Below are 18,869 nucleotides of genomic sequence, written 5' to 3' on the forward strand. Positions count from 1 at the left end.
GTTAAAAACAAGTGCTCAGAGCGGGTTTATGCCTCGTGGTGCTTAAAATAATTGTTGGAGCCTTCTCAACGTGAGTGGTAGTAATGGCGGGGAAAAATTCATAGCGTAGCCAGTGCCTTTGACTGAGGCAGCACGAGATGACGCGTTTTGGGTAGTGACTTAAGTGCACGGCTCCTCCAGACTTCCCGAGGACAGTCCGCGCTCCATCAGATGCCATCGATCGGCAGGAAGTCTTTGCAGAAGGGAGTGCGCCTCAAATAATCCAAAGTTGCTGTGGCTGCAGCCCCTCATGTAGACGAGCAGTAGGAAGAAAGACAGAGGCTCTGCATGTGAAGATCGCCCCATTGTCGCTTTGAGCTGGAGTAGCACAGAGTAGCTAGAGCAAAGCTGAGGAGCCCACCCACTTTTATTGTTATCGTTCCATTTTTTTCCTCAAAGATGCAACTCTTTCCATATATTCAACCCTAATAGTTAAACCTGAAGAAAGACTACGTACAAACAAACTCCATGTAATTCCCCTTTGCATTTATAAAACCATAAGACTTTTTTTTTTTAGGAGGAGATTGAAATCCTGGACCCATTGATGTGAACAGCCAAATTCCCATTGACTTCAATGGGGTCAGGATTTTCCACCCCGCAATTTTTACAGAACAAAATGTGACATGGGAAAATGTAGATTTCAGTTGCTGAATGATCTGCTTTGGCTAATTAGTATTGATTTGCTGTCCGTGTACTAATGAGTTAGTGTCTTTTACTGGCAATGTCACCGTAGGATTTGACTGAATATAATCTTCTCTCCCTCCTCAGCTGGCTGCCCCCTTCATTTTCATGGGCAAGGGAGAATGTGCTAATGTATTCTCAAGGGATTCTTGTTTCTGCAAAATTGCTTAGCAAAATCTGCTAATGATTCCAAACCGAGAAGGAGGAAGTGAAAAGGCTGGTTTCTCAACTCTAGGACTGGCCAGTTGAGAACCTGGCAAATTAAGATCACTCTTGTCTTCCAATCCAGTCACGTCTACACTATGGGGACAGTAATGGCAGAGCTACATCTCCATAGTGCAGATGCAGCCTACAGCGACGGAAGGGGTTTTCCCATCACTATAGGACACCACCTCCAGGAGTGATGGGTAGGTAGGTCATTCTTTTGTTGACCTAATTCTGTCTATAGTGACAGTTAGGTTGACTTAACTGCAATGCTCGGGGGTGTTGATTTTTCAACTAAGCACTGTATCTGCATCTACCTAAATTTGACGTGTAGAGCAGAACTAAATCTGATAGGAATATTCTCCTTTAGTTTATTGTTTTGTTTCTCTATCCCCAGACCTGGCTCACTCTCTATCCAGCCACTTCAGCCAAGCTGCCAGCCACTAGCTACCTGAATAAAAGTTTTGTGGCAGAAATCCAGTTAATCAAGCACTCTTTCTTGCAAGTTCCAGATGTTTCAGAGGAGGGCATAAGAAAGTCCTTCAGGGATAGTTATGGGGGAAACTTCAGGGAAGATTCTCTCTAAACCCTGTGAGCTGGAGGTTGGTTCCTGACCTGAAGTCTGACTTTATCTCCCTCCCAAAACTCTTGGCTACTTGATAGTATTCTGATTAACTTAGTTTCATCTAAGACTGTGAATGGCTAGCCAACTACAAACGCAGTTTCTCCTCCCTTGGTGTTCACACCTCAACTGCTAGAAGAGGGCCTCATCCTCCCTGATTGAACTAACCTCGTTATCGCCAGACTGATTCTGGCCTGCATATTTATACCTGCCTCTGGACATTTCCATGACATGCGTCTGACGAAGTGGGTTTTCACCCACGAAAGCCTATGCTCCAATTCATCTGTTAGTCTATAAGGTGCCACAGGACTCTCTGTTGCTTTTTACAGCTCCAGACTAACACGGCTACCCCTCTGATACTTAGTTCCATCTGCTACCTTTAAATATAGTTTATAATATAAGCATCTCCCTCCCAGTGTATCTTTTCTGCTGTATGTCTGTATTTTAGATTTAGTCTGTACAATCCCTAGGCTGCATTGTCTTTCTATTAGTGTCATTTTTCAGAACCTAGCATATTGTTGCTATTATTCAAATAATAAATAACAACAGTTCCTAAGTATTGTAGCAGGTATCTTGGTGCTTTCTCCAGGAAGGTTCACACAGTTCTCACTGAAGAATTTTGCTTACTTAGTCTATTCATCCGATGGGTATTCCTCTGTCCATCTGCACCACATCACCTTTTATTTAGGGCTGTCAAGCGATTAAAAAAAATTGTGATTAATTACGTGATTAAAAAAAAATTAATCATGATCAATTGCGCTGTTAAACAATAATCGAATACCATTTATTTAAATATTTTTAGATGTTTTTTACATTTTCGACAATGTCAAACTTTGGAGCCTACAAGTCCAATCAGTCCTACTTCTTGTTCAGCCAATCGCTCAGGCAAACAGGTTTGTTCACATTTGCACAAGATAATGCTGCCTGCTTCTTGTTTACATTGTCACTTGAAAGTGAGAACAGATGTTCTCATGGCACTGCTGTAGCCAGCGCCGCAAAATATTTACATGCCAGATGCGCTAAAGATTATGTCCCTTGATTGATTTTCTTCAAGCACCATTCCAGGGGACATGCGTCCACGCTGATGACGGGTTCTGCTCGATAACAATCCAAAGCAGTGCAGACCGACGCATGTTCAATTTCATCATCTGAGTCAGATACGACCTGCAGAAGGTTGATTTTCCTTTTTGGTGGTTCAGGTTCTGTAGTTTCCGCATTGGAGTGTTGCTCTTTTAAGATTTCTGAAAGCATGCTCCACACCTCGTCCCTCTCAGATTTTGGAAGGCACTTCAAATTCTCAAATCTTGGGTTGAGTGCTGTAGCTATCTTTAGAAATTTCACATTGGTATCTTCTTTGCGTTTTGTCAAATTCGCAGTGAAAGTGTTCTTAAAATGAACAACATGTGCTGGGTCATCATCCAAGACTGCTATACCATGAAATATATGGCAGGATGAGGGTAAAACAGAGCAGGAAACATACAATTCTCTCCTCCCCCCCCCCCCCCAGGAGTCCAGTCACAAATTTAATTAATGCATTATTTTTTTAATGAGCGCCATCAGCATGGAAGTATGTCCTCTGGAACAATGGCCGAAGCATGAAGAGGCATATGGTACGTAAATATCTTGCGATGCCAGCTACAACAGTGTCATGGGAACACCTGTTCTCACTTTCAGGTGACATTGTAAACAAGAATCGGGCAGCGTTATCGCCTGTAAATGTAAACACACTTGTTTGTCTGAGCGATTGGCTGAACAAGAAGTAGGGCCGAGCTGACTTGTAGACTCTAAAGTTTGACATTGTTTTGTTTTTGAGTGAGGTTATGTAACCAAAAAAAAATCTACATTTCTAAGTTGCACTTTCATGATAAAGAGATTGAACTACTGTACTTGTCTGAGGTGAATTGAAAAATACTATTTCTTTTGTTTGTCATTTTTGCAGTGCAAGTATTTGCAATAATAATCTAAAATGAGCACTGTAGACTTTGTATTCTGTGATGTAACTGAAATCTACATATTTGAAAATGTAGAAAAACATCCACAAATATTGAATACATTTCAATTGGTATTCTATTGTTTAACAGTGTGATTAATCGCAATTAATTTTTTTGAGTTCATTGTGTGTTAACTGCGATTAATTGACAGCCCTGCTTTTATTATTTGCTAAACTCTTGGTTGGTAACAAATTAATTTAGCTCCAAAATGTGTACCCCGTTTGTGACAGAATTCTTCCTTCCCTTTTCCACAGCTTAATATAACTTTGCCATCTCCCAGGAAACAATCAGTGACATTGCAGTCGTCTTCATTAGTCTAATCAATCATAAAATGACTGTAGACTGCTCTCCTGGCAGGACTTCTGGGACACGTGTTCTGGATTTCTGGAAGATACAGGATACTCTATATTCTGTTCCATTCTATATCATCACCTTGGCATCTTAGTGCTTTCCAGTAGTGCAGTAAGTGATGTGACTGGTCTACTGATTGCGTTTACCCAATCAGTATTATATAATCCAAGGCTGCTTTACCGTACTTTAATTTGCAGCCCTTCTAATTGCTAGATGTTTCTGATTTGATTTAGCTATTGATCTTGACAATAAATATGCTCCTGGATTTGCTCTCCTGAAATATCACCACAGCAATGTGGACTCTCACTCTCTGGGATTATGAGAAGTTTTTTGTGTGTGTGTTTCCTTGTTTGCTACAAAGTGATGAATATCCGAGAGACACAGAAGGCACAAACTGGGAGGCAGAAAGATGAGACATTCGAACTGCTAGGTAATTTTAATCAAATGACAGTAATTTTAATAATAACAAGTCAAGCATAAAGCTGATACAAGGTTAAGCCTTTGGCACTACAATAAGTCTCTCAGAAGCTCTCATATTAGCTGTGTGGCTTTTTTTTCATTACCAAGTGATGAAATCGCAGTTCCTTCACACTCGGTTTCTTTCACAAAGATACAAATCAGGCGGTTTATTTAGATATTTGTTTGCGCATTTAGAAATAATGCCCATTGCCCTAGCATTGGGTGGCTGACGGCTATTTTAACAGACTTCACAAAGCAGCCTCATTGCTGGCTGCATTTCCATCAGATAAGGAAAGGTCGGGGCAGCCAGATAAGTCTCAGGCCTGGTCTACACTATGGAGTTCGGCTGACATAAAGTAGATTACATCGACCTAACTTTGTAAGCATTCACACTCCCAACGTTGCTCCTGCCAATGTCAGTCACCCACTACATCGACTTAATAACTCCACCTCCACGAGAGGCGCGGCACTTAGGTTGATATAGTTAGGGTGATGCATTGTCCACGTAGACATTGCGTTACTGACATCACCGCTTGGCTGTCAGCCCCATGCGGGGCGCACAGCTGGAGCCCACCTCCCCCAGGCTTGGGCTGTCAGCCCTGGGGCGTGGGGGTGCTCCAGTTGTGAGCCCCTTGGACTGCCCCACTTAAAGCAAGTGCAAGTGCTCCTGTCGTGCACACACACCACCAGCAGAAGGAGAGCAGAGTGGCCATCAAAATTCACAGTAATTACTGCGGTGGCTGTACGTCGACCTAACTCCGGTCCATTTAATTTTGTAGTGTAGACATGGCCTTACAATGGTTGCTGAAGCTGGGCTTTGGTGACATGCCCTCGGGAGTAAGTTCCAGAGGCCACCAGACCTGGAGACTTCTGCTCTCGGAACAGACAGCAAGCGTTGCAATGGGCCATAAGGAGACAAACTTCAGACAGCTGGGCCCTGTGTTTAGTGCTTTGCTAAGCATAACCAACACCCTGAGTTGCATCGGGAAACAAGCCAGATGCCAGCATAGGGCACTGATGTGCAGAGCTGATTGCACCATTCTGATGAGCAAAACTGCTGCATTCATCCTAGCTAACGTTTGCGGCTGCTTTTCCTGCATAGGCCCAGGTAGACTGCATTGCAGTGATTGCGCCTTCCTGTTGCAAAGGTGAGAGTCAGTGTGGCAGGGTCCACATCTTAGAGGTGTAGCTGTAGACAGAAAAAGGCATCACTCTCTGTGACTCCACCATCGTCCGTCAATCAAAGAGCAGTGATGGCTCTAATAGGTCGGTGAGGCAGCAAACGGTACTGGAAGAGTTCAAATACTGCTCCAAACGAGGTCACAGTCAGAGCTCCAGCCAGTCCCTCTAGATATTTTCCCCAGCCCCTCAGTATCGCGTCTGTTCTCCCTGCATTAAGTTCAGGCTCTCTCATCCATATCCCCACCACTCTTGGACTCTAGGAAAGGGGTAAGGTGGCCGCGTATAGGTTCAAGTAAAAGACAACAGAGATGTGTGCGTCATTTTCATACTAATGACAGTACAGGCCAGAAGGGTCTCACTACCTCCCCCAGTGGACAAAAATACTGGACTATTGCGAGAGATGACACAATTTAACAGAACGAGTTACAAACCTGAAAGATGCAGCGCACACAAGTCCTTGTGCTCGTTTACTACGCATTGGGTCTCTCTCAGACAGTTATAAACATACTGAGGGTCCATTTCCACTCTGACAACATCCCATGGGTCAATCAAAACCCCTCCTGTGGTGAGTGTGATGTAAGGATGGTGACATGTATAATAAAATCAGCACAGACACTTTAATGATTCCCTTGCTAGGACGTAGTACTTTGAAAGACCAGGTAGTGTGGAGAGTTGGAGTACAAAAAGTTGCCTCCTGCTATCATAAGTCCTCTGTTTTCTGTGACTTTGCACATGAAGAATGTCCTACAAAATTTATTGTCTGTGCAGGAGGAGGGTGCTGATACAGAATTTGCACGTGTCTTATGGATCTCAAAACAGAATACCGCACTCCGCTGCCTTGCGGTCTGCTGTGCGTAGAATACATAGAGAGGCACATACATTTTTATAATGCCACGTGCTGGGCACTTTCCCATGTGCTGGGAGTGTCCAGTGTAATATTAGCATTGGGAAGACCTCCGAGTGCTCTGTATTCTGAGGATAGTCACAAGTTTTAACTTGGACCTTATTTTTGTACAACTTCAACTGGAAGAGTCTGAGAATCATGTGGTTTGTAGTGGTGATGTCTGTTTTCAGAGAGAGTCAGTGGGACGACTGAAGTCAATAGGAGCCTGTAAACAGATCTGAAGACAGAATTTGACCCAGGGCAGTAAAGCTACAATTAATTTATTTGTTGACTTAAAAAACAGCATGCGGGACGGGACCATTGGGTTTCTGTTGTTTCAAACTAGTTAGTGTTCCAGTATTCAAGAAACACAGCTGCAGAATACCATGTGTCGTTCTACAGAGACATAGAAGGCTCACAGCAAACTTCTGAAATCTGCTTTTTGTAATAAGCCTGTTGAATTTCTGCCCTTTGGCTACACAAGCCAAGGTCAGTAGGCGCTGTTGTGATAATGGGCCAACATTTTAGCTAGCCAAAAAATTGGATCACATAAGACCCAAACCTGCTCAGTGCCGAGTGCTTCGTAAAATTAGCCTGGTGTTGTTGGTAGTTTAGTCTTAAGGGAGTTTATTTTGATAAACTCAGTTAAGCAGATCGAAAACTCAGGTGTATAAACCTGTCAACTTACCCGATGAACTCTCCATTCAAATCAGCTACCACCATTACAAGACATAGCTGTGAGACAAAAACAGAGAAAACTAGGGATTAAAAGAAAACAAAACAAAGAGCAGAGAAGGAACAGATAGTTCAAGCATCTCTGTATGACTGCTTGTCAGGACCCTTCCTGGGGGGCATGGATCAGCGTTCACGTCACGCTCCCCGGCAGTACCCAGCCCACGCCAAGGAAGCTAACGATCCAACTAGCAGACCAAATTTGGTGATGAATCCTGGTCACGGGCCACCTGAGGCAAGTTGCGCATAGGCTAAGAAGAATCAACTTTCATTAGCCATTGAATTTCCTTTTCCTTTTGGGCTTCTTCACTGGAAGTAGCTTTCCAGGTGCTGCCAGGGTGGCAAAGTAAAATCAGCTCTCTAGAACTACTGAAATCCATTCTGTTTTTCAGCAGTAATGTCTCAGAGTGTTAGCTTACACTAGATGCAGTCTTTTCAGTTTAAGTCCAGTAGAAACATCCAGCTAAGATGTTCTGAGGCCGTGTCTGTAAGATAACCTTTCAGGGGGCAATTTTCAAAGGCACAGATGTGTTCGTTGCCCAATTCCTACTTGTGACGTTGGAAAATTTTCCCCTTCAGTATTATTGCCTAATTTCTTTGTCAAAAGAAAAAAAAAATGAACAGTGTCAAGTGAAGGAGAAAGAAGCCAGTAAGCAAGGCAAGAGGAGAAAATGATGGGGAAAGTTCTGTGCTGCTTCAAGACAGAAGATTTGTTTCAAGAATGACTCAAGCTCTGATCCAATGTCCATTGAAGTCAATGAGAGTCTGCACAATTTAGGGTCATCTCAGACGTTTCTTTCCATATGGTTATAAGCAGTATTACTCAGGATCACAAGAAGACACCGTGAAGTCATTTGGATTTTAATATTTTAGCTCTGAACTTTAACCAAAAATTAGGTGTACGGGTCTTTTTTTCAGCTCTCTTCCTCTCTTTCATTAGCATGTATTAAATATAGCGGACATATCACCTTATACAAGAGCAGAACAGGAGTTCTTTGGGATGAGTTAGTTCTACGGAATGCAGGAGTGATCTGGTTGTTTTGTCAAGAAAATTAATTCCTTCTTCATGTGTGAGAAATGGGAAAATCTCTTGGAAAGGCTCCTTTCCATTATTGCATGTTAGATTGGAAATTCTTTGGGGCAGGGACTGACTTATTAGGTGTATGTACAGTGTTTAGCACAATGATGTCCTGATCTCCATGGTGCATCAGTGCAATCCAGTGTGTTTGATTCTCTCGTCAATGGGAGCTGTGCATGCACATCCTACTCCAGAATTGTAGTGATGGCTCTAGTCCATCCATTGACCCTTACTGTACCATGGCTGTCATAATCCAATTGACATTTGATGGAACTGGGAGTTTTAAAACGGGAAGATTATTTTCGTTTTTTACAGCTTTTTTGTTTTGGGATTATTTGGAAGATCTTGTTCAAAAATATGGCTTTTTATGAAAGGTAAAAATTGTGAGTGTATTCATGTGAATGCATTGATTGTCATTTGGTAACTATCACCATCAGGACTTTTAGTTGAGTTTTTGCTTGTGTGTGCTCACTATCTCTGTGTCCAAAGATATAAAACTTTTACAGTTAAAACATTAAAATGCATGGCTACTTTAGACTGACAACCTTGCTGGCGAAAATTAAGAAATTAAGATTAAATATTCATGCTTGCTAGAATGAAAATGGAAGATTCAAATTAGGTTAAAGCAAAGAAGATTTATATTTTCTTGTCAAGTGTATTTTAATGATGTTTAATTAGTCGTGAATAGCTGCTGTTGAACTACTTTGCAGAATTTTTACAATATATTAATTAGGAAATGGCTATTTTTGAACTACAGCAGTGTGCTAACAATTACTTGTGGAATAATAATAATTTCTTATTCGCTGGTTGCATATGCAGATCTGGTTTCTTTATTTTTTTATTATACAAAGAATCTGCCAAGAACATTGTAAAGTTATATGAATAAATACCTATTACACTGTTCGTTTTCTAAATTAAAACTGATGTCTCTAATTCATAATAATTCCTAAGCTCATATCCGTCTCAAATGTATACATGTCAAATTCAGGTTCATGACAAATAATTCTGTAAGTATCCCTAGGCTATAACACTGACAGCAACATTTGCAAATAGTACTAGCGATGTTCGGTGCCTGAAGTCTTAAGTGCCCATTCTGAAGGCCCCTTAAAAAGAACCCTGATTTTGAGAAAACGCAGAGTACGGTCCTCTGCAAATCAGGCCCCTTCTACGTTTCTCAGATTAGACACCCACAGATTGAGGCACCTAAAATCGTTTGTCGCCTCTGAAAATCTGGAGCAAGAAGTTTACGAGTAACTGCTGTAACTTTTCTATTCTGTTTAGTTCCTTATACTGCACTCATCACCATAGTATCGGAGTGCCTTGCTTGCCTGTGAAAGTTGTGGCTTTTGCTCTAAAGAAATATAATATCCACTGAGTTTTATCATACCCAGAAGTCTATTTTTCCCCTTGCTTTTCTGTAGCCTGTACAGTTCCAACTCTGCAGGTGAAATCCTAAATCGGTTCCATTGACTTCATTGGAGCAAGGCCTTTTCCCGCTGTCTTTATAATTGGCCTATTCCAGCTCTGCTTGTTGTCCATGGCAAAAGTCCCATTGTCTTCATTTGGAGAAGGATTGGGCCCCAATAGGATACTTTCTGAACTGGTTTATTTTATTTATTCTCTTTGTGGTAGCGTTAGGCATATTCTTCTGACTAGTAACCTTCATCTCATGCCAAAGGTGGTCTTTTGTCTTAATAGAGCTCTGTTTCCTCCTTGTTTTCTTATTGTAAACTCAACATTGTTTCCATCTAGTTCAGGTCTTCTGTTCCCTTTTTGTCGCTTCAAAATTCCCTTTCCATTCCCTGGAATCAAAGTGGAGAGGAAGAATGTTCTGATGTAGGAGTTGTGATTGCCAGAGAGTGTGTGAAGCCCCAGAATCCATTGTGCGTTGTTGTATTTGACCGGTAAAGAGCCTGAGTCTGGGAAAGTCATATGAATTTCAGAAGAGATAAGTATATAGACAAGCAGAATGAACATACCATTTATTCTGGTGCAGTCTCTCAGGAATTCTTTGTATGTGGCTAGATATTTTTATAAAGCACTAGTCCCAGTTGATGTATGTGGAAGCAACTGATTAAGTGTTGCAAGGGATGTACATGAGTGAGCAGTGCTCAAGATACTTCCTGAATATAATACTGAACTGAACTGCCTCTGGAAGATTTTTACAGAAATCATTGATTTGGGGATAGGGTGGGGAGAACATAAACTAGAATTAGTAATTCTTAAGCCTATTTTGTATGTTTTCCCTATACGATAGGGTCTGTTCGGTCAACAACGTTATGTTTTCCTGCTCTTTGAAAGGGAGAAAGGACACTTTAATTAGTTGTTGAATTATGCAACTAATAACTCCTCATTGACACAATATTAAAGACTCTTTATGTGCATTATTCCTGGGAATAGATCATTCTGGTCTACCGAGTTTTTCCAGTTTGGTCATTTACATCATTTAACCTTCTGGTTCGGGCGGGAGAGGGGGTAAATCCTTCACCCCTTTAAATGTAATGTGTTGTGGTGTTCCAGTAGAGATACAGTAGAAAATAAAAAGAAAATGTCAGGATTTACTATTACAGGGTTCCTCATTAATATTGGTTTAAGGATCTCTACATAACAAGATGAGAAACAATGTTTGATTAGATTGGGAATTTTAGCACTCTAAGGTACTTACGGCTGAGCTGAGGTCATAATAAGATGTGGTAATGTACAAGATTGTCACACCTCTTGTTTCAAGGTCCTACTGAGTCAAAATTGTCCAGGCTGCTAGCTATGTTACCTCAGTCTGCTCCTTTTAAATGATAGTGATGTAAGGATGGGTTTAACTCCTGTTTCCTATGGTCTCCATTTGGGAGTAGCCTCTGGTAATCAGAATGGTTAACAAAGACAAGGCTGAGGCTTGGGATACTGAAGAAGACTGAGGCTCAGATATCTTTTAATGTAAGTTGGATGAAATGATAGTTTAAAGAATTCAAAGAGTTTATTTCAAACACATGTGCTGTAGTATACATTGTATGAACCCCCCTAATGAATCCTGTATGTTTTTTAATGATGTTTCTTAGTTTCATGGATTTTAAGGCCATTAGATCAACTAATGTGACCTCTTGTATATCATTAACATACACTTGATTATATCTGTATTGAGCCCAATAACTTAGGTTTGGCTAAAGCAGATCTTCCAGAAAGGCATCACTCTGGAGCTGAAGAATCCAGCACTTCCATTGGCAGTTTGTTCCCATGGTTAGTAATTATCCTCGCTGTAAAAAAAAGTGTGCCGCCTTTCTAATTTGGTCTGGCTTCAGCTTCCAGCTTCTGTTTCTTGTTGTTCATTTCTCTGCTAGATTGAAGAGCCCTTAGTGCCGGGTATTTTCTCCCTGCCCAGGTTCCAATACTGTCATCAATCACCTTGCAACCTTCTTTTTGAGACGCTAAACAGATTGAGCTCTTTAAGTCTCTCGCTGTGAGGCATTTTCTCCAGCCCTGGAATCATTTTTATGGCTCTTTTCTGCACCCTCTCCAACATCCTTTCAACAATGTGTACGGTTTTTCTGTACTGGCCTCACCAATCCCATATACAGATGTAAAATCACCTTCCTACTCTGACTAGCTACTTCCCTGGATGTAAACTGGCTCTGATTTTTGCCAAAACATTGCACTGGGAGTTCATGTTGAGTTGCTTGTCCATTGTGACCATTAAATCTTTTTCAGAGTAACTGCGTTGCAGGATACAATCCCCTATTCTGTAGGTGTGACATGCATTCCTTGTTCATACATGCTCTAATTTTGCATTTGGCTGTACTAAAATGCATTGGTTTGAATGGGCCCAGTTTACTAAGTAGCCCAGATCATTCTTTGTGACTGTTGTTCTCATTGTTATTTACTACTACGCCAATCTTTGTGCACATTTTATCAATGGTGATTTTATATTTACTTCCAGATCATTGATGAAAATGTTGACTAGCATCCGGCCTGATACAAATTCCTGACAAACCTCTCTAGAGACACCCACAGTTGATGATGGTTACCCATTGACAACTATTTTTGAGATCTGGCAGTTACGCTCAGTTCTTAATCAATTGAATGTGCACTTTATTTATATTGTATGGTGCTAATTTTGTAATCATAATGTCACGTGTTACTAAGTCAAATGCCTTTTAAAAGCCTGTGAATTACATCTTTGCAGTTATCTTTATCAACCCAATTTGTAATCTCATCAAAGAATTAAATCATTTGTTTGACAAGACGTATTTTACATAAAACCATGTGAACTGGTACCAATTATATTTCTAGCCTTTAATTTTTCATCAATTAACTCCCATATCAGCTTTTCTATTATTTTGCTTGGGACGGACATTAGGCAAACCGGGCCATACTTACTCCGGTCTTTTTGAATATTAACATGACATTAACCCTCTTCCAGTACTCCAAGCTTTATTTAAAAATGAATGGGCAAGAGATCTCCTTTGGCAGCTCTTTTAGGACTCTTGGATCCATATTATCCAAGTCTGACAATTTAAAAATATTTAACCATAGTAGACGTTGTTTAGCTACTTCTTAAATTACTAATGGACAGGAAAGTACTTCCTCATCTTCATGTGATATGAGTACATCAATCCTGCTTATTTCCAATTTCAGAACAAAAGTATTTATTGAACATTTCTGCCTTTCCTGTATCATTATTTACAGTTTTACCACCTCCATCTAGTAATGGGCCTAAACCGTTGCTTTGATTTCGTTTTGTTCCCAATCTACTGAAAAACTCCTTATTGTCCTTAACCCTGCCAAGGCTGGATTGTTTTCCCCTGATGTCTTTATTTTCCCGTATCAATTTTTAGCACTTTATCATTCAATATAAATGTTTTCCAATGTGTTACATATTGCTTTATTTATTTATTCCTCCTTGCAGCCTTTAGTCTGCCACAGAACTTAGATGGGCTGTTAACCATTGTTGGGCTTTTGGCCATCTAATAAACTCATTTTAAAGAACTCCCAATTTTCATCCACATGTTTGTCTACTTTTTTCAGTAACTCAGTACTTGCATTCCATCTTCATATCGAGCCGTGAAGTTAGTACAGAAACAGAGCTCTTCATTTGCAATTAGAGCAAGTTGCTGCAGCCTATACATTTGGGTGTATTCAAATTACATAACCTATTGATTGCGTGTCTCAAAAACATTTTATTGGCTTCTTATGTTGGAATAATTCAAAACTATACAGAATAACATCGTGCTGACACCAGGACTGTGTCCCTGCAGAAGTTTGGAGCCCTGCTGAAAACCATGGGCTGCTAGAACGCCGTTTTAAAAAAAGAAATGGTTGCAAGCCTTTTTTATAATGACAGGAAAAGTGTTAGGCAACCCCAGTGTGTTGTAGGGCTCGTTGCCACCTTCCCTATAGTATGATCCTATGAAGCAGAGGTGACTCGTAGGGCAGGGGCATGCAGAGTCACGTGCCCCACTCCCCAGATCTGCTGCTTGGCTTGTTGTGAGCATGCTCAGTAACGCTGCTGAAGCTGGCTGCCCTCACTCTGCCCTCCCCCTGGCTCCCCTGGGGTCATCGCTGCTATGAAGCAATTTCAATAGGTTCTACAGATCAGTCTTAAAAGTGCCTTTTCTCTTTTCCAAGGCTCGTTCTCTTTGACTGCAATTGTCCTGAGTTGTTCAATTTAAAAACCACCACCACCACAAAAAACAACAACAAAAACTTTGTAGTCCCACAGGCTGAAGGAAAATCATGTAGCAAATGCAGGCTGTGCAATCTTGCACTTGTCTCCATGTGGGGGGGATTGGTTCCCCACTGAAGCTGTAGGATTGCGTGTGGGTTGCAGGATTGGGTGCAGGGTTCTGACTCGTGACAATTATGCTGCCAGGCTGTGTCTATAATCGATAACATTTCTCCAAGCATTTCTAAACGTTGGACATTAGCAATGTGCATCATTGTACAATCCTGATTCCCATTGTACCCGCTCACCTCATTGCCCTGCAGGTCATGACATGTTTGTTCTAGTTTTGTTTCAAACAGTTTTTGCTTAGATTTCTGCTTGTGCAAGAGTTTCAGGCTTTCTGGAAGGAATATTTCCCATACAGTATTTAGCATGTGTGTGCCATCCGGGTTTTCACTGTCATTTGGTTCAATTCAAAGTTTAAAGACTGAAAAATTGGACCTAATGGCAGCATCAATCTCTGTGGAAAACATAATTCTGTGATTATTTGGGGGGATGAATACACTTTTTAACTTAAAACATCATCTCATGACTTCAGTTTCGTTTAATAACTGATTAATCCCCTTACTCTTCATAATTCGATAATAAAAATGCAAGTCTTATTGCAAAGCAAAGGGAGGAAAATACACCTTGTGCTGAATCTGTTTCTATTGTGCTAAGACCCCCCCTGAGATTTCCTTCTGCATTTCCCCTTTGCTAGTTAATGAGAACTAAAGTCAATAGCTTCAAGCCCAGATTGTTGATCGGCTTGTTCCTTCAAGTGCTGTTGGAGAGAAAAAAAATGCACACACACAGTTTTAACCAATTACAAAAAGAAGTCCATTTGGGATTTTGAATACAGATGAGCGGTGATTCAGCTATGCATTGAAATCAGACTTCCAAGGCAGCCTTGACTACAGTACAGGAATGCCATTTTGATCAGATAGCTTTAAAATGGCCTTCTTGAGTGAAACTAATTTGGCAGTTGCCATTCCTGGGTAGTTACAGCCTGTAGCAAATACCTGGTAGCACTACAAAATATGTTTTGTAACTTTTTATATTGCCGGAGCAAAATGCCGTCTTACATAATAATCCAATAGGCCATTTCTCTAACCCGGCACACTAATGGAACGTGTAGCTGAATGCTCAATGAAAGCGCCTAACTACTGTGCCGAATAACACCGCGTTATTTTTTCGTTTCTGTTCGTGCTGCTTCTGTTGCTCTCGTGCAGCTGGAGGGATTTTCTACTGCCAATGACTCAATCAGTCCTTTTCTGCTGTGAAAATTTTCCATTAAGTGGACGTAATGAAAATGGTGTGGCAGGACCTTGCCCTCTGTTGCAGTCCTGAACTTTGACTTTTTTGAGATTTAAGATGATAATTCTTTTAAACCCCGTGGAGATAAAGGCCCCAGGCTGCTAGGCATGTACAAACACACACTACGAGACAGTGCCTGCCCAAAAGACAGGTTTCAGAGTAGCAGCCGTGTTAGTCTGTATCCGCAAAAAGAACAGGAGTACTTGTGGCACCTTAGAGACTAACAAATTTATTAGAGCATAAGCTTTCGTGGACTACAGCCCACTTCTTCAGATGCATACCAAAGCTTATGCTCTAATAAATTTGTTAGTCTCTAAGGTGCCACAAGTACTCCTGTTCTTTTTGCCCAAAAGACTTGACAATCCTACTAGACGAGAGATGAAGGAAGTGTTATCATCACTGCCATTTTACAGGTAGATATCAGAGGTACACTGAGGTTAAGTAACTTGCCCAAGCTCATGGAAGTCTGTGGCAGAGCTCAGAATTGAATCCACAGCACCTTAACCACAGGGCCATCTTTCCTCAAAAGAGTAAATGAGACGAAGTTCCGTAAGAGGACACGTTTCAAATTTCCACTCTGTCATTACTATGTATTGTGTTCATGGTATTGTCGATCAACAAAGACTCTGGGGAGCCACTACTGTGTGATACGTTCTGCATTTCGCTGCGGCTATAGGCAACCAGGTGTTTTGGCCTTGAAGTTTAAGCAAACTATTTTCCGTATTTTATTTGCCATTGAATGAATGGAGGACATAACATTTCAGCACTCTCCTTCCTTTACAAATGGCACTCTGTTATAAAATAACCTTTAAAAGAAAAACAAAATCTCATTATAAAATGCCATCCTAATTTGAAACCACTGTTTCATAATTTGTTTCTGTGATGCTACCTCCAATATTTTTCAGGGTAGAACTCAGGTTGCATTTATTTAAAATCCATGCACTCTTACCAAGAATTATTGTATGTGTTACTCGGCTAGATGTATGGCACGTGTGTTTCGTATTAATCGAGATGCTTTCTCCAATGTGCATGCAGCCACTGGTCTTACTACTCAAATCAAGAGGTACACCTTTAACGAGCAGCTTACGTATTTAAGGCAGCTGTCTATTTTTTAGCACTGATTGGCCCCAATCCTGCAAACATGCAATGGAGCAACTGGGTTCTCCTGTACCCGATTCAGCAACGTACTGGAGTATATGCCTAACTTCAGGCATGTGGGCATACTTCCACTGACTCCAGTAGGACAAGGATCATGCTGACCGTTAGATGTGTGTTTAAGCACCATGCTGAACCAGGGCCTGGAGTTGTTCCAACTGATTCACTGGGATTTCTCACATTTGCAAAGTTACTCAGGTGCATAAATCTTTGCAGGACTGGGGTTGTAATTTGTGGAATTAACTGAAGAAATCCTACATATCCTAGAATTTAGTGTGTGTGTTTGTTTTTCATGGGCATCTACACATTTTTCTAACCAATACAATGTGTGCCGAATTAACACAAGCAATCACTGTGTGCGTGCAGACGGAGTGATTATAAGTCTATGTGGAGAAGCAGGCACTGTTGGGTATGCAGTCACCCCATATGAGTACATAGCGACAGTGAATGTACATGCAGATTGGGAGCACACCTAGATTTACCTGTCTACACCTAGCCTTTTGGAACCCTAAGTGCCTAATTTGGAGAAGCAACCTCCTACGGGTCGTTAGACGTTTTAGTAGCTAGATGTCTATCTGCCACTAATTGAGAGTGGAGCATTGCAGGCTGAGTTATTTGCGGGTGGAAAATTGTGCAACGTAAATTAGTAAAGGTGGCTGGGAGGGAGGTTATTTGTTTTATTTTTCTTCAATTTAGCCATTATGTTTTAGACATCTTACCAAAATATGATAGTAAAACAACACCGCATATAAAGGAATTGTCTCCCCCTTTGATAGGAGATAGCCAAGTGTCGGAAGCTTATCGGTATCATTGTTTATGCAGGGCTTTCCCACTACACAATTTAACCCTAAATTTCTTTATTAAAATCTAAAGGCCAAATGGTATTTAGACAATTGTTCTAAATGTCGCTAAAAGCCTAAATAAGAAGTGATTCCTACATCCATATCATAACACACATTCATAAGCATTTGATCGGAACAGTCACAAAAGAATCAAACCCAGGGATAACGCTTTCATCCTGGTTTGCTCTAGTAGGATCAGATAAGATCTGAGAAATACCCCTAGTTTTTGAATACAGTGCAACAAACAATTGATGGCGTATTGATTGTCACTCTCTTTGCTAAAACCAGGTTTTGGCCAGTTTTGAGTCCTGCTGATTCAACATGCAACTATGCCAAGTTAGTCGATTTACAGGTCATACTCCAAGGGGTAACTTTCCTTTCTCACATTTAGAGGCAGGGGGGTATTTGTAAAGTGTGGACTTGGAATGGGAAGAAACTCTGTTGTGGGCTCCAGGGATGCTTAAATTGATACTGCAGGAGTAGGAAGTCTGTATTTTAATTATCAGAGGGGTAGCCACGTTAGTCTGTATCCACAAAAAGAACAACGAGTCCGGTGGCACCTTAAAGACTAATAGATTTATTTGGGCATAAGCTTTTGTGGGTAAAAAACCCACTTCTTCAGATGCATGGAGTGAAAATTACAGATATAGGCATAAATATACTGGCACATGGAGAGAAGGGAGTTACTTTACAAGTGGAGAACCAGTGTTGACAGGGCTAATTCAGTCAGGGTGGATGTGGTCCACTCCCAGCAATTAATGAGGAGGTGTCAATACCGAGAGAGGGAAAATTGCTTTTGTAGTGAGCCAGCCCCTCCCAGTCCCTATTCAAGCCCACATTAATGGTGTTAAGTTTGCAAATGAATTGTAGCTCTGCAGTTTCTCTTTGAAGTCTGTTTTTGAAGGTTTTTTTTGTTGAAGAATGGCTACTTTTAAATCTGTTATTGGATGTCCAGGGAGATTGAAGTGTTCTCCTACTGGCTTTTGTATGTTACCATTCCCGATGTCTGATTTGTGTCCATTTATTCTTTTACGTGGAGACTGTCGGGTTTGGCCAATGTACATGGCAGAGGGGCATTGCTGGCGCATGATGGCATATATCACATTGGTAGATGTGCAGGTGAATGAGCCCCATGATGGTGTGGCTGATGTGGTTGGGTCCTGTGATGATGTCACTAGAGTAGATATGGGGACAGAGTAGGCAACAGGAGAGTCAAGGGCAATTGAGAGTCAAGGGTGTCCAAAGCCTGGGATGGATCTTTTTGTTTGTAGCTTAATACATATCTAACTAGCTAAAGAGACGTCTGCCTTAAAAATGTTCTATTTTATTACTTTAAAGAAACACAGATACACTCACATTATCCGATAAGAGGCAAAGATAAAACATTCTCACCAAATAACATCAAACTTCTCTTACGATCCAAATGAAAACAGCTTGACTAATTATTTCCAGGGTTTGATCAACAGTGTTTTATCTAAGTGAGATTAAGAAAGAAAAAGAGATGAAATTGTTTAAATGAAACATTAATTCACACTTAACACCATGAATGGTTTTGAAGTCATTTCTCTTGTGGTAACAGCTAGGAGCCCCAGTGGTGGGAAGGGACCCCATTGTGCCCGGCGGTGTACAAACACACTGACA

General features: G+C 41.0%; 1 protein-coding gene across 2 annotated transcripts in view; it reads left to right on the top strand.

Annotated features, from left to right (window-relative positions):
• The window catches only part of MDGA2 (MAM domain containing glycosylphosphatidylinositol anchor 2), a 631,070-nt gene that overhangs the window by 320,003 nt on the left and 292,198 nt on the right, over positions 1-18,869 (top strand). The gene's annotated exons all lie outside the window — the stretch shown is intronic.

This window comes from Chrysemys picta, chromosome 4 (assembly GCF_011386835.1).
Source record: "Chrysemys picta bellii isolate R12L10 chromosome 4, ASM1138683v2, whole genome shotgun sequence".
Lineage (NCBI taxonomy): Eukaryota > Metazoa > Chordata > Testudines > Emydidae > Chrysemys > Chrysemys picta.